This window comes from Schistocerca americana, chromosome 4 (genome assembly GCF_021461395.2).
Source record: "Schistocerca americana isolate TAMUIC-IGC-003095 chromosome 4, iqSchAmer2.1, whole genome shotgun sequence".
In the NCBI taxonomy this organism is placed as follows: domain Eukaryota; kingdom Metazoa; phylum Arthropoda; class Insecta; order Orthoptera; family Acrididae; genus Schistocerca; species Schistocerca americana.
This window is the reverse complement of record NC_060122.1, coordinates 433838776-433852492: the sequence shown is the minus strand read 5'-3', so window position 1 is coordinate 433852492 and position 13717 is coordinate 433838776.

Below are 13717 nucleotides of genomic sequence, written 5' to 3'. Positions count from 1 at the left end.
TTTTAAAATGCTTAAAGCCTGAAGCGACCGCCGTTTCAGGTCTTTAAGATGAGGTAACCACGTGAGCCTCGAGTCAAAAATGAGACCCAGAAATCTCACCGTGTCTTTAAAAGAAAGAATAGTGTCCCTCAAGCGCAACTCAGGAAAGGTGAAAATCGAACGAGAACGGTTAAAAAGAACACATACAGACTTCTCGGTGGAAAACTTAAATCCACTCTTCAGCGCCCAGTCATCCAAACGCCTAATCGTAAGTTGCAACTGACGAGTTGTCGTTGCAAGGCTTGAAGAAGAGCAGAACAAAGAGAAATCATCCACAAACAAAGAACACTGGACAGGACTTTTCACCATGGACGTAATGCTATTAATAGCGATGGCAAACAGAGTCACACTTAAAACGCTACCCTGAGGGACACCATTCTCCTGCTCAAAGCGATCAGACAGGACATCACCAATTCGGTATCTAAAATATCGTGGCGAGAGGAAAGACTGAATAAAAAGAGGAAGACAACCACGAAAACCCCATTCGTGAAGCTGCTCCAGGATGAGACGCCGCCAAGTGGTATCGTAGGCCTTCTCAATGTCAAAAAATACACCTATAAGGTGATGACGGCGTAGGAAAGCTTGTTGGATAGCCGCCTCCAGGAGGGAAAGGTTATCGAAGGTGGAACGAAACCTCCTGAACCCACACTGAAAGCGACTAAGTAGTTGCCGGGATTCTAACATCCAGACAAGGCGGCGGTTGACCATCCGCTCCAAGGTCTTCCCTATGCAATTAGTGAGGGCAATACTATGGTAGCTACTTGGGCTCGAGCGGTCTTTCCCAGGTTTTAAAAAAGGGATTAAAACTGCCTCACGCCACGCGTCAGGAAAGTGACCCGACGCCCAAATGGCATTAAAAAGTGCGAGGAGGATTTCTTTGTTGCGCATTGTGAGGTGCCATAGCATACTGTAATGGATCCTGTCGTGACCAGGGGAAGTGTCACGAGCTCCAGACAATGCAGAATCCAGCTCCCACATAGAAAAAGGGCAGTTGTAAACTTCATGAGAGGTGGGCTTGAAGGTCAGACTACACCTCTCAGCAACCGCTCTATGGCGCTGGAAACCTGGATCCTGACTGGTTGTGGCAGTAACTGTCGCAAAATATGCTGCCATAGTCTGGGCAATGTCTCGCGGATCTGTGTGGAGAGTGCCGTTATTCAGTACAGCAGCTATGGGGCACCTCCCTCCTCTGCCAGAAATTCTCCTAATGGTCTCCCACACAATGGAACTTTTGGTGGAACGATTAACGGTGTTCAGGAACTTTTGCCACGACCTCTTCTTGCTCTCACGAATAATGCGGCGACATCTCGCCCTCGCCACCCGAAAGGCTGCAAGATTCTCAGCAGTCGGCCGACACTTGAACTGCCGCAGAGCCGCACGCCTGGTCCTGATTGCAGAGCGGCATTCGTCACTCCACCAAGGCACAGGTGGCCTTTTCCGGTGACCTGTGGACTGTGGAATGGATGCCACAGCGGCATGGTGGACCGTTTTGGTAATATGATCCACCCACACCTCAACATTCGCACAGTGTTCGAATTGGGCCAACTGGCTATAAAGTGTCCAGTCAGCTCCACTGAGCACCCATCGTGGTGGTCTCCTGTCGGGGCCCACGCCATCTGGCAGGTGAATCCAGATTGGGAAATGATCACTGCCGTGCAAGTCAGCGACCACTTCCCAGTGAGCACTAGCGGCAAGAGCTGGAGAGCAAAGTGAGAGATCAATGGCAGAGAACGACCCAGTCGCCATGCAGAAATGAGTACTCTGTCCTCCATTGAGCAAGTAGGCACAGGATGACAGGAGAAGCCTCTCAATTGCTCTACCCCTGGGGCAGGTAATTGCAGAGCCCCAAAGCACATTGTGGGCATTAAAATCACCACAAATAATGAATGGCTGGGGGAGCTGTGTAAGAAGGTCGGTGAGGGCCGCTTCATCAAGAGCATCATGTGGGGGCAAGTAAAGTGAACATACAGTCAATGGATGACGCACGTGCACGGACACAGCGACGGCCTGTAGAGTCGTCATAAGTGAGAGAGGCGAGGAATGGTAGTCCGTCCTGACGAAAATACCTACGCCTCCTCTAGCTCTCTCTCCACGCAGGTCGTCCTTTTTGTGGAGTGTATAGCCTCGTATCTCAGGGGAGTATGATGGATGGAAATACGTCTCCTGGAGACAGAGACACAATGGTCGACCCTGAGAAAGTAGACGAAGTTCCTCCACATGCGTCCTGAACCCTTGCAAGTTCCACTGGAGTATGGGAGCCATCTATGTTGGGGGTAGCACCTTCATCCTGTCTCTCCGAAGGGGTGGGGAGACCGCAGCAGGTGGAGGGGCAGGCATGGGACGAGATGATTGCCCCACACATACATCGTACTCCATCAACTCTGGGGAAGAGTCAGATGAAGCCTCGCGTAAAACAACATCCGCATGGTCAGATGGTTTACCACGGGATTTGACCCGCTGTTGCTGCTGCACAGTAGCTTTCTGTGGCTTGGTGGACTTTGGGGGAGCGGATGTGGGAGTGGTAAGTGGCGCACTGGGCTTGGGGACAACCTCAGCTGTTGGAGGCGCGAGGGGCTGGACCAAGTCCGCCACTGTACTTTTGTCTGCCGTTCGAGTAGGGGCTACTGGCTCTGGAACACTGGCTGCGTTGCAAGTGCACTGACAGCTACAGGTGTTAGTGCCAACACTCACCACCTCAGTCTGCGTTGAGGCATCGACTTTTGGAGTAGGCTTCTGTACCAGGGAAGCAAAAGATGTAGCAAATGTGGGAGGTTGCATCGACTTATAAATCTTCTTGGCCTCACCATAGGGGATACGCTTGGTTGTTTTTATTTCCTGGACCTTGCGTTCCTCTAAAAATATGCGACAGTCCCTACTCCAAACAGGGTGGTTCCCAGAGCAATTAATACATTTAGCCGGAGACGAGCAACCAACTCCTTCATGAGCAGCCTGACCACAGTTTCCACAAGTCGCTTCGCCTTTACAGCCTAAGGTGGTATGCCCAAAACGCTGGCATTTGAAACAGCGCATTGGGGCCGGGAAATAAGGCCTCACACTAAGGCGAAGGAAGCCAGCTTTAACATGTTCAGGAAGTGTTGTGCTACTGAAGGTCAGAATAAAGGAGTCGGATTTGACAAGAGTGCCATCAACCCTCTTCATGATGTGTTGGACATCAACGATACCTTCCGGAGCCCACTCACGTTGCAGTTCTTCCTTGGGAATATCAGCTAGATCCCGGCATGTCACAACACCTTTGCTATAGTTCAAGGTGCTGTGCAGTTCGGTGTCTATGGCATACTCTCCAAGGCATTTAGCAGATTGGACGTTAGTTGCTTGCTGGGAAGTGGAAGTTTCCACTAGCAAGGTCCCATTACGTAAGCGTTTCACCGATTTTAAGGAGCCACAGATTCCCTCCAATCCCTTTTGTATATAGAAGGGCGAAACCTTCTCGAAACTACCCTCCTTCCGTTTCGCAATGAGAAACACATTCGGATTACCAGAATGCATTCTGTTACCTAAGACTGGACTTTTCAAAGAAGCGCCAGAGTCAGGGGGACTGACTGCATGGACCCTCTTAAGAGACTGGGTGTTAGAACCTTCCAGCGGCCCACCCTTTCCGCTGGGAGGAAGAAAAGAGAATTTTGAAGGATCCATCTCGGTCCCACGAGCAGCTAGGGAACTAGAAGTCCACCTAGACAGAGCCCCGCGTGCCTAGGTAAGCCTTATACAACTGAGGTGCGGCAGGTTCCCCAGAGGTTTCCCGCTATTGACTGTTCCACCTCAACAGCCATGCATCTCATCAGCGCGCAGCACACCTTGAGATTGAGGTTTTTTTATAGAGGTTTATTCCATCCTCGCGATCCGGGCGGTCAAGCCAAGATCCCCATTTCCTGAGACACACAACATTCCACCGCCGCGCCGCACGGTGGTCGTTGAAGTATGCTTAGAGGTTACGGTGACAGGGGACTGGCGGCGCTTACCAGTCCCCAGCTCAGGAACCCCGGGGTCGCCAAGCCCGTACCCAGCAAACCACCAATGAGCATATATGAAGTTTTATAGTGCAAAATCAAAACAAACACCCAATGGTTTTTTTCATTCACTGAAACATGGTGTTCTGAAAATCTGCATGTGAAGGAAGGTTGTCTGGGATGTGGTATGAGTCAAGTTATACATCAACAGCCAGGTGTAGTCACTTCTGCCTTTGTCAGTAAACTAACTGCAGTTTATAATTAGTGGGAAATTATTTATACTGCCAATTACTAGAATTACTTTTAAGTTATTTTATATGTTTACTCAAGGAGAAAAATATATTTTATTAAAAAAGGTATTGCTTCTTCTCTTACAGTGTTCAATTTACTTTACTCAGATAATGATCAGTTTCTTATACATTGCCAACATCAAGAATTGTTTAATACAAACATTAGAGTTTTAGAATTCACAACTTTCACTCATCGGAGACAATATGAATTGACAGTAAAACTGTGAGGGACGGGAAAAACCCACCATGGTACAACAACAAAGTTAGGAAACTACTGCGAAAGCAAAGAGAGCTTCACTCCAAGTTTAAACGCAGCCAAAACCTCTCAGACAAACAGAAGCTAAACGATGTCAAAGTTAGCGTAAGGAGGGCTATGCGTGAAGCATTCAGTGAATTCGAAAGTAAAATTCTATGTACCGACTTGACAGATCAGACTCCGGGATGATGATGGCATTGAAACAAAGGATGACACGCGTAAAGCTGAAATACTAAACACGTTTTTCCAAAGCTGTTTCACAGAGGAAGACCGCACTGCAGTTCCTTCTCTAAATCCTCTCACAAACGAAAAAATGGCTGACCTCAAAATAAGTGTCCAAGGAATAGAAAAGCAACTGGAATCACTCAACAGAGGAAAGTCCACTGGACCTGATGGGATATCAATTCGATTCTACACAGAGTACGCGAAAGAACTTGCCCCCCTTCTAACAGCCGTGTACCGCAAGTCTCTAGAGGAACAGAAGGTTCCAAATGATTGGAAAAGAGCACACGTAGTCCCAGTCTTCAAGAAGGGTCGTCGAGCAGATGCGCAAAACTATAGACCTATATCTCTGACGTCGATCTGATGTAGAATTTTAGAACATGTTTTTTGCTCGAGTATCATGTCATTTTTGGAAACCCAGAATCTACTATGTAGGAATCAACATGGATTCCGGAAACAGCGATCGTGTGAGACCCAACTCGCTTTATTTGTTTATGAGACCCAGAAAATATTAGATACAGGCTCCCAGGTAGATGCTATTTTTCTTGACTTCCGGAAGGCGTTTGATACAGTTCCGCACTGTCGCCTGATAAACAAAGTTTGGATTGAAGAGTTTTTAGCAAACAGAACACAGCATGTTGTTATCAATGGAGAGACGTCTACAGACGTTAAAGTAACCTCTGGCGTGCCACAGGGGAGTGTTATGGGACCATTGCTTTTCACAATATATATAAATGACCTAGTAGATAGTGTCGGAAGTTCCATGCGGCTTTTCGCGGATGATGCTGTAGTATACAGAGAAGTTCCAGCATTAGAAAATTGTAGCGAAATGCAGGAAGATCTGCAGCAGATAGGCACTTGGTGCAGGGAGTGGCAACTGACCCTTAACATAGACAAATGTAATGTATTGTGAATACATAGAAAGAAGGATCCTTTATTGTATGATTATATGATAGCGGAACAAACACTGGTGGCAGTTACTTCTGTAAAATATCTGGGAGTATGGGTGCGGAACGATTTGAAGTGGAATGATCATATAAAATTAATTGTTGGTAAGGCGGGTACCAGGTTGAGATTCGTTGGGAGAGTCCTTAGAAAATGTAGTCCATCAACAAAGGAGGTGGCTTACAAAACACTCGTTCGACCTATACTTGAGTATTGCTAATCAGTGTGGGATCCGTACCAGGTCGGGTTGACGGAGGAGATAGAGAAGATCCAAAGAAGAGCGGCGCGTTTTGTCACAGGGTTATTTGGTAACTGTGATAGCGTTACGGAGATGTTTAACAAACTCAAGTGGCAGACTCTGCAAGAGAGCGCTCTGCATCGCGGTGTAGCTTGCTCGCCAGGTTTCGAGAGGGTGCGTTTCTGGATGAGGTATCAAATATATTGCTTCCCCCTACTTATACCTCCCAAGGAGATCACGAATGTAAAATTAGAGAGATTAGAGCATGCATGGAGGCTTTCAGACAGTCGTTCTTCCCGCGAACCATGCACGACAGGAACAGGAAAGGGAGGTAATGACAGTGGCACGTAAAGTGCCCTCCGCCACACACCGTTGGGTGGCTTGCAGAGTATAAATGTAGATGTAGATGTAAATGAGTGAGGTGAGAGTGGACTCTTCAAGAAGGGTGGGGAGTGTGGCCAGATGCAGTTCATGACAAACTCAGTGGGGAGGACCAGTTGCTCGCCATATAGAAGCTCAACCAATAAGGAGTTGAGGTCATCTTCAAAAGAGGTGCATATGGTGAGGACATCAGAAGGGTGCTTCTGATCAGGAGCCAGTAGGACATCAGTGCAGCTTTGAGGGTCTGGTGGCACTGCTTGATTAGCCCATTACTCTAGGGATGATAAGCCATTTTGTGGAATTTGTTGGTACCACATGGCACACAATCTGGAAAAGAACAATGTCTCAAACTGCCTCTTCCTGTGAGGTGTTTTTCTTGTTATGTGTTAATTTTAAGGAACTGATATTTTCTTAAATGCCAAGTCTTTACTTGTTCCCTGTAGTAACAGTTGCCTTCTTTTATGAATTTCCTGATTGCTGACTTGTTTTCTCTGATGTGCTCCGGCTATGTAGTGCCATGTATTTGACCACCAACTTCTTTTCTGAATGCAGACGGGCAAAAGCTATAAGAGAGCTCCCACATTCAAACAACTCACTACAAAATCACAAACATGGTTTCTGTAATTCTTCTATATTCTTCTGGGCATTGTCATGGAGCAGAAACACCCACTGAACGCTTCTTGAGAAACTTCATCTTGACATCCTCCAGTTATCTTGTCAGGATATTTTGGCAGTATGCTCCTGTGATGGTTTGCTTGTTATGAGCATAATCTGTTAGTACACCACAGTGGTCCCTTTCTCCATGATTACTGATCTTTAACACTTTTAGTGGTGGTAAATCCAAGTGTTTCAACTGACTGCTTTGCTATTTTGTTCTAGGGTCATAGTGATACAGCTGGACCCATCCATGCTAAAAATGAAATAATCATATGGCATTTTGTAGCCTGTCTGATGTTGTTTGGCTGCCTGGTCCAAGCCCTTTTATTTGATGCCATTTTGATGATTTGTGTATCAATGAAGATGAAATGAAATTATTGAGACAACACAAGCACCTGTCCATCAAGCAAAGAATATTACTAACCTGGCCAGGAATTGAACCCAGGATCTCATGATCTAGAGGCAGTGATGCTACCCACTATCCATGGTGATTAGGTGACTAAAACATTATCTGGATTTGCCTGACTCAGCAGCAAAATTTCTGATACTATCTTGCCTCAGTGAACTTTAGGGTATGCTCAATCACAGAACCAAGTGATTGGCAATTTTGACTTTATTTAACGTCTGCAAGATGTTGAAATGTGATCCATGACTGATTTTGAATTTCTCCACTATTGACCCAATTGTGATACAATGGTCTGCAGCGCACCAGGGCCTCCATTTCCTTTGAAACTTTCAGTTCTTCACAAAGAGATTGTCTGCCACTTTGTTGTATATCATACAGGCTTATGTGGCCACATGGGAAGCACCTGCACGACCCAACCATTGTTTAATACAATGGTGTATTGTTGTTGTACACTTCTACCAACTTTTCATTGATTGTTCCATCTTTATTCCCCTTCAAAAGCAAGCAATACATTAACACAGATACACCACTTTGTCAATAGTCCACACAATTTCGTTTTGGCTCCTCTACCATCATGATGTACTATGATGAGAGTATTTCTTTGGGTATCAAGACTCCAGACATATACCTTTGGACAAAACAGTTTTACTTATTTATTTGTTTCAGGAGGTAATTAAAAATTTATGTGTGTTTTATGTTAAATAACTCTGGGGAAGGACATTATCCGAATGCCCAGCAATGTATTCCATCTTGTTTATACGTGTACCACCTACTAAATAACTCAGCTACAAATGAGTAACTACCTTTAATTCTTCCATTATTTGTATTCTACTCAGAACTTTCAAGTATCATGTGAATTAATAATCCTCTTTACCAGGTAACCGTGTAACCTTTTTATTATGTGTTGGATATCATTGACCCTTTTATGCACCCATTTCTCTTAGAGGTAATCTCTAGAAGTCTCCATGACGACTCTGTGTGACATAAACTCCTTTACTATAGATCAGGACACTGAGCAACAATATTAAAGTAGTGTCTTCCTCAAGATATTAAACAAGTTCTGTTCTTTAGATGCTTCACTGATTTTTAAGTGCCATGAAATATCTCACAGTTTCTTGTTGTAGGTAGGGGGTGGGGGTTGGGTTGTTTGGGGGAGGAGACCAGACAGTGAGATCATCGGTCTCATCAGATTAAGGAACAATGGGGAAGGAAGTCAGCCATACCCTTTCAAAGGAACCATCCCGGCATTTGCCTGGAGCAATTTAGGGAAATCACGGAAAACCTAAATCAGGATGGCCAGACACAGGATTGAACCATCGTCCTCCTGAATGTTGTAGGTAGGCCGATATATTTTGAAAAGCTGCTGCACTGTCTTTTCACAATCAAAAACATATTCTGGCAAGCTGCTTTTCAACTATTGCTATTATTTTCCACACGTATTGATAGCAATGGTGACATGCAAGCCCTCTTTGTTGATTGGTTGTTAATACTTCATGGTTGCTTCCACCAAGTCATTGAAGACATTAAAAGGCTGAGTACAGGATCCAATAAAGTTCCCATAGAAAGTTAGGAAACCAAAAAAGAACAAATCATGTGTATATGAACAAATCTAATGCTATTTGGGTTCTGTCTGGGTAGTTGTTCACCAACACTTCTTTTATCATAACAGCTGCCAATCTCAGTGGCAAACAGCTGACCTTATGGTTGAGGATTTTCTTCATTTCTCATTAATGTAGTGCAGGTGGTTCAGCTAAAATCACTGCTCTCTACAATACATTCTGTTCCACTGCCACACCAAAACAAACATGATGTGTTTCTCTATAATTAGGTCAAGGGACAGCTGAATGATTGAAATTGTACATACCTTGAATCCAGTTGGGCTCCATTTAACAAACTGAATACCAGTCCTTGATTTGAGCATTTCAATAGAAGCATTCACATCCTTGGGTACAACATCCCCTCTATAGAGCAAGCAGCATGCCATGTATTTTCCATTGCGAGGATTGCATTTAACCATCTGATTGTCAGGCTCAAAACACTCTGCAGTTATCTCAGGAACTGTCATTCCACCATGGAATGACTTATGAGTACACAGTACAGGTGCATATGCTGTTAGTGGAAAGTGGATACGTGGATATGGCACCAAGTTGGTCTGAAATCAGTTTGTTATACAAACTTTGAAATAACATGTGAGTCAAAAAACGTTTTAAAACTAATTAAGGTCAATTAATATGCAGTAAAAATTAATCTAACATATTAAAAGACACAACAGGTCCAACAAGATAACAGCTCTTTATGTATGAATGTATGTACATCTTAATGTACAAAAGAAAACAAGAGCAAAAGGTCAATTATAACTCCATTAAAAGATCTATGAAAACTGATGGTGGATTATATTTTACCTGAAAATAAACTGAACAATAACAAAGAGAGTAAACAGATAGGCAACTGAAAGATTAAAAAAATTTGCTTTCTATCTGGGCTTGATGTCCAACAAGCTGTCTGTCCGCATGAAAGGCCACCAACAATCAGCGGCCAACACAGCTGGACCACCCAGTTGCCGAACATCAGCCCAACACAATGTGCTTCACTTCAAAGACTGCTTCACTGCCTGTGCTATCTAGATCCTTCCTACCAATACCACCTTTACAGAATTGCACAGGTGGGAACTCTGCAATGCATCCTATGTTCCTATAACCCCCCCTGGTCTCAAAATTCACTAGTCCCTTTCCTTCATTCACCTATCCCCATCACTCCTCCTATACCAGCACTACACAGCCTTCTATTTCACTAATGCACCCACTAGTCTTTTTCCCCTTCTCTACTTCTCTCCTTTTCCATTACACCCATCACACACAGATTGCTTTTTCCATCAGGTGTAGCTGCTGTGTGCAGCCCAGCCTCAGCAGCAAGAATATAGTCACAGTGCATCATATGTACAACCTCCTGTGACATGTAGTGTGCAACAGTGCCCCAACACTATGAACCTCACAGACTTTTCGAGCCCACAGATTACTTGGAGCTCCCCATATATTGCTGATAAATCGCTTTTGGACACATTCTCTCCCCACCCACTACAAGACTCACTACAAAAACAGATGGGTACAAATTTCAGTGACAACAATTACTGATTGGACAGTCGTCCCGCCCCGATTGTTTCCGCAGCCCCGGCTGTGCCTGCCACGCCTCCCACGCCAGCCATGTTTAAACCAGCCGCCATGAATGCCGTGAGTGACAGCTTCATAAACACACTGACACTCCTGTCCGCTGTGCTATCAAATCTGTTACATCCACAATGCAAGAGTGGGAAAATTCCTAAATTACCGAGGTTCACGATGGACAATCCGCATACGCGGTTTATTTTGGCAGAGACTATATTCACCGCCCTAAACATTGATTCAGACAGTGCTAAATTTATTGCACATATTAATGCCCTAGAGGACCATGCTGAGTGGGTACAGGACTTAGTGCTGTCGACGGCCCCCGCAAATCGTTACGCACTGGCAAAACAACAGATCTGCGAACGTCTAGCTAAGACTATGCAAGAGTCTGTTTTCTACATACTGCAAGATGTACATCTCAAAGACTCAACTCCTTCACAACTGTGGCGATGTATCAGAGCAGTCTTTGATAGCAAAGCTATGCCAGATGAAGCTTTACTTTCTTTCTGGGTTGCAAAGCTGCCGCAAGCTATCCAACTGCAGCTACTATCACACGATCAGGAAACTCTACAAGCGAAATTATTGCTGGCCGACGCCGTATGTAAGATAATCAACAAAAGAAAGTTATCTATGTGTGCCCCCCTCGATATTACGCCTCCCCCGCATGGCAGAGGCTGATCTTTCCAAAACAACAGACAGAGTACACTGGCTGAGCACCAGATTCCACACCGTCCTTCACCATCCCATACCACAGCTTCAAGTGATGTTCTTCACCCGGTAACAACACAGGATCAGAAAGTTTATTCTCTCTGCTGGTATCACTCCGTTTATGGTAATACAGCCAGGAACTGCCGCTCACCCTGTGCAATGTGCCCAAACACACACGGCGGGCCGCTATAGGCACACCGGTCCGCACTGTGACGTCAAGTTGCCTAACAGATCACAGGCTAGTACTTCCGAATTATTCTCTCGGACATCTGTATATCCAGGATATAGCTTCTCAGAAATGGTTTTCAGTGGACACTGGTGCTGATGTGAGCATCATTCCACGTTCAATGGTCACTTCTACAATCATGCATTCGCCTCACCAAATCAGAGCAGCCAACAATTCCTCATTAAAGGTTTATGGTGTAACGCAACTTTGCATTTACTTCGACGATACACATAATTATGAATGGACATTTTCGTTAGTAGAAATCAATGAGCCAGTATTAGGATTGCACTTCTTAACTGCTCACAACTTTTCTTTGGACTTAATTACACTTGCCCTCTGCTAAGTGGATTTTAAACAAAAATTTTCGGCGAGATTTTCCCCATCCACGCCAACAGAATGCAGCTCAACAAGACAAAGAGACAGTTTCTATTCTATCTGAGGAGGTCAAAGCTGCCGTAGTGAACTTAGTTACGCAATGCCTTGAATCAACCAACTGTCCAAAGACAATGCAGAGGTACTTCAAAGTTGTGATGTACTGACTGATGAACTGTGCGGGCTTAGATAGGAGATCAAGATTAAAAGTAATAACATGCATGAAACTACACGGGACCTACATACCGCACCGCTGTTTATATGCAGCCACAGCAGCGCCTGCCACAACCTGGACAGCGAAGCAGCAACCTGCCCAGCAACCCCCCACCCTGCGCTTCACCGTCCCCCTTTCATCAAAACACAGAGGCGACAGTTGTTACAGGTGACACCGCACATGCACGCGCAACGATTCCTTCGTGCAGTAACACCATAGTCAATGGAACCCCGCTGGCTGTTGCACAGCACAGCTCCGTGGACAACACTGCAGCTTTCACTGAACTACCATTCAATGATAATGTATTTCAGGTTAGTTCCCTTTCACACTTACCACGCACCGATGATAACGTCACTCCTTCGTGCGTCCTTCCGCATATTTTGGCCACACCTATTCACAAAATCAAGGCCATTACTACGGGCGTCTGTCATAGGCTTAACACAACTGAGGGGCCGCCTGTCTGTTCTTTCCCCCGACGCCTCAATGCAATAAAACTTACCGCTGCCAAAGAATGTATTAATGAACTCTTACGCTTGGGTATAGTCTGCCCCTCAGACAGTGCATGGTCTTCCCCAATACATGTTGTTCCCAAAAAGGACAATTCCTTTCGACTCTGTGGAGACTATTGGCGTTTGAACGCCAGAACAATACTTGATAACTACCCTGCGCCACACCTCCACGATTTTTCACAATCCATGTTCGGTGTCAATTTTTTCTCTGTGTTAGACTGCAAAAAGGCATACCATCAGATTCCGATGCACCCAGAAGATATCCCCAAAACTGCTATCATCACCGTATTTGGACTATATGAATATTTGTTTATGCCTTATGGATTGAAGAATGCCGCCCAGACCTGGCAAAGATTCACTGACACCATTCTACGTGGTCTTAATTTTTGCTATGCCTACCTAGATGACATTATTATTTTCTCCACAACTGCTGAGGAAGACAAACAACACCTCCAACAGGTTTTTCAATGATTGGCACGACACGGAGTTGAGATTAACCATGACAAATCCCAACTGGAGAAGCCAGAGGTTATTTTCCTGGGACATTTGGTCAATAATGAGGGCATTCGTCCCACCTCAGATAGAGTAGAACAAATACTTGACCTTCCCCTCCCTCAAACCTATAAAGAGTTACATAGATACCTCGGAATGGTAATTTTTTTTAGACTCCACATTCCACATGCAGCATCTCTTCAAGCCCCTCTCACTGAGGCCTTAAAGAGAAGGAATACCACAGGTGACAGACACATAGAATGGGATCAGACCATGCAGTGAGCCTTCGACTCACTTAAGTACACCTCGGTGAATGCTATTACCCTGTCTCACCCTCACCCCGATGCCTCCCTGACAATAACCACAGATGCTAGCGATAATGCCATTGGTGCAGTTTTGCGACAGATCCTACCAACAGGTACTACACCCCTGCGTTTCTTTTCAAAAAAGCTCACCGAAACGCAAAGAAAGTGGTCCGCATTTGATCATGAACTTTACGCCATTTATGAGGCCTTAAAGTACTTTTGTACAGATATTGAAGCCCAACTTGTGACAGTTAACACAGATCAGAAGCCCCTTGTCAAGGCTCTCCACAAACCAGCATTAGATGTACTACCCAGAAGGTTTCGCCAT